Source organism: Lygodium microphyllum, chromosome 30, assembly GCF_053477565.2.
Source record: "Lygodium microphyllum isolate KBCC chromosome 30, Lygodium_microphyllum_v1.1.10, whole genome shotgun sequence".
In the NCBI taxonomy this organism is placed as follows: Eukaryota; Viridiplantae; Streptophyta; class Polypodiopsida; order Schizaeales; family Lygodiaceae; genus Lygodium; species Lygodium microphyllum.
In genome coordinates this window covers 30,957,001-30,960,790 of record NC_141164.1, presented here as the reverse complement: position 1 = coordinate 30,960,790, position 3,790 = coordinate 30,957,001, and positions in this window count along the sequence as shown.

Below are 3,790 nucleotides of genomic sequence, written 5' to 3'. Positions count from 1 at the left end.
AAGGTGCCACCAATGATCCATGGTGCTCAAAGTTATAAGGCCCCCATTATGAGGAGAAGCCATATGTGAGGTTGGACATTGGTTGAGTCCTGACTTGTATGTCAGATGAGGTCTATGTGACTGGATGGCTAAAAGGTGACCATTGTGGGTCTAATCTTTGGGTTAGACAAAGTAGTTAAGCTGGTGGCAACTCGAGGCACATTGCACCGAGTTGTGGGGTAAGAGAGTTATCAGGGGCCCTAGCCAATGGTAAAGGGAATATTCCCTAGAATATTCCCTAAGGGAATATTCCCTAGCCAACTAGTGGAGCTGCACATGGAAGGTCAACAAACACATGTGCATATGGAAGGTCAACAGACACATGGGCACATGGAAGGTCAACAGACACATGGGCACATGGAAGGTCAATAGACACAGGTGCATATGGAAGATCATCCATCATGACCCCCTTCACAAGCTATCAAAGCTAAACCCCTTCACAGCCATCTATTCCATCTTTCACCCAGTCAGGGTTGTTCCAGCTAGCCTTAAGCTCTTCACCTATCTTTTGTCTAGATCGCCATCTAAGCTTCACAATGGAAGTGCACAGGTGGACAGAGCCATCTTTGTATCAGTTGTTTGGAGATAAAGAAAATTGGTTATTCTCCTCTTATCTGTTGTGTACTCTCTATCTCTTTCTTAGATTTTGTTTGCTACGTCGTGTAATTTTTTACATGGTATCAGAGCCCAAAGGGCTCTAAGGATCGAAGAGTGCGCAAGAGGCAAAGGCTTCAACAGCAAAGAGGAATGATGTCATCTTCCGGAAGCGGTTCTGGCACATCAGGAAGTGGTGCAAAAGGTAGTGCTGCTCTACCAGCTATTCAAACACTGTAATATTCCCCCGTGCCTCCCCCCCATGAGAACCCCCCCCTTAAATTTTTTAAAATTAACTTAAATTTTTTTACTCTCCCTCTCTCTCTCTCCCTGTTGACTCCATGGCGGGGAGAGAGAGTGTGTGTGTGAGTAAAGTGAGAGAGAGGGGCATGCAGCCCCAGGTGGAAGGGTGGCGGCTGTGAACAGCCGTCTCCTCCCCCCCCTCATACACTACCCCTCCCCACTATAAAGGGGAGCCCTCCCCCCCCCCCCCCCCCCCCCCCCCCCCCCCCGTTGTTTGCAGGTAGTGCCCTCCCTCCCCTTAATGGTCCAAGCAGCAGCCCCTCTCCTCCCTTGTCGTGAACAGTCCCCCCCCCCCCCCCCCCCCCGGTCGTCTGCAATGCAGCCCCCCCTCATCATCATCACGAGAGAGAGAGAGAGAGAGAGAGAGAGAGAGAGAGAGAGAGAGAGAGAGAGAGAGAGAGAGAGAGAGAGAGAGAGAGAGAGAGAGAGAGAGAGAGAGAGAGAGAGAGAGAAGCTTCTGGAAGCTTCTTCTCCCCCCTCTTAAAGGGAGGTCACACACCCTTATATTTATTCTGGAAATACATTCCCCTTCAATCTCTTCCTCCACTCAAGGAAAGGTGGTGAGAATTTTGCATAGGAGAGTACGAGAACTCTATCACTCGTACACGCGTCTTCGAGTATGGCCCCGAAGCGTAGTTCCACAAAGATGGCCGAAAACCCTGCAAGTGTGGATGGAGGTTCGAAACAAGGTGGCACCGCAACCACGAACGGTTCATCAGGCATCAATACCACTGGAATCACGGTATCACTCCAAACCCAGGTTGCTCTATTATTAAATCATAGGTTATAATCATCACGACGAAAAATCATATTCACATGCATCACATTAATTGCGTGTTTGATAATTTCCTAGGTATGAACTTGGTTGTGATGTATGTAACGATCAATATAATTTTCGTTGTAAGATGACATCATAATAGGTGAAATTGATTAGATAATTGCATTGTAAATTACCAAAAACATCTTGCAAGAATTCCTGCATAAAGTGCATTGCTCCTTGCACAAATCCTTGCTTAAAATGCATTTCAGAGGACATTGAAAGAAACAAAAGTGCATCTCCATATCGCAAGAAGGATTCTAAGGTACATGTAATAAGCCGCAGAAAAGATTAAAGCGCAGCTAGACTCATACAATAATTACATTAGGTTATAAAGATCAAATCATTCAAGAAGGTCATAGATTGTGTAAATAATTACATAGAGGATAATGTTGAGATTGCATGCATAGAAAGTACCTTCGCATGTGTGGCATAAAATATCATATGGATTATATCAAAATTATGAGCATTGAAATGAAGGTAAGGCATTACGTTGCGTGCATTAAAGTTGTTGGGAAAATTCAACGTTGTTTGTAATCTACCAAATGGGACTGAGATCCATGAGTCGCATGTCAAAGTCCTTGGTGACTTCAAGAGGGATAGGTAAAAGCTTAAGCGCCTATGAGCATTATTAAGAGGGCTTAAGAAGATTATACTTAAGACAAAGTAGGAACTGTTCTAAACAGAACCATCTTGACCAACCATGGTCAAGGGGATAGACAATATTGATCAATTAAGATCAAAGATAAAGGTACATAGGTACTTCAAGGGATCTAGGAGATAACCAGCAAGTTGACTAACCAAGGACAACGGGGTTGTCCATGATCTATTTTACAAGGAGACCTAAGGTAAGGATAATTAGGGTCGGTAGGGTACAAACCCTAACCCAAAGAAAAGGGGGAAATAATCAACCTAGCTTGCTAAGCCCCTGGAATCTCGCCAAGTCGCGAACGATCCAAGATCGAATGCTGGGAGCATTCGGGAAAAAGAAATCACACCTTAGTAGTTGGTCGTACGAACGACCACTGAAATGATCGTGATTGTACACTTAGATACATTGTTTGAACTTCTTTGCTCAAGGAACTAATTCAAGGCAAAACACCTAATGCTTTAGGTTAAAGGCCTGGAGGGAGTGGCAGGTTCAGTTACCTTCGACTACCTGCCTGGCCATATCCAAGGGGGTTGTTAGGCGTGCCTGGTATATGGACCGAATGCGCCGCGAGAGGTCTCTCCATGGGTGCTGCTTGGAGTGGGAGGATGCTTGGCTGCCAGGGGAGGCTCTGGCTGTAAATTCCTTGCCTCCGGATCCCGCACAAGAGGTTGACGTAACTCGAGATGGGATCTCAAGGCCCATGTACTAGTCTACGGGCGAAACTTGGAGTAGCAATCCTGTTGATTACTGGGATAGCCTTCGGGCATGATACTTGATGTATTCCGAGACTATGATAAATAAAGATCAGATATTTGAAAAATGAACTTGCTTAACATTGTTCTTGTGTTAGTGCCTAAGTTATGTGAAGGAACTTGTGTTTGAATTGATTAATTAAGGAAGCTACTTTTGCATGTCAAACATAATGTGGTAGGTAACTAGATAACTAAGCAACCTGAGGAAAGTGTGGTGGACGTGACTTGGGTCCGTCCTACGGAAGGGTGGTCTCGGTTAGCTTGGAACTTTTCTCAAAAGACGTGACAACGAAACTGTGAGGACCTAGCATCAATAGAGTTAGAATCGTGATTTATGCTATTTTAGGGGAGTGGAATGGGACTATGCCTTATGGGCAAAGAGGGTGAGCTTCGCATCCCTCTCGTTTCCCATTCACCATGAACCAAGTGCAGCATAAATCCACTTTGACTCTGTTGTTCCTATGCAAAGTGGTTCATCTGGAGCTCGACACTAGCTACTTCCTATAGACTTTGCTTATAGGAAAGAAACCCTGACTTTAGGTCGATCCTAAGTGGGAACAGCCGGATACTTTCGCTCGGGGCAGACTCGGGAAGACCTAGATTGCAAACCGTGTGACATTCCTTGCGAGTGCC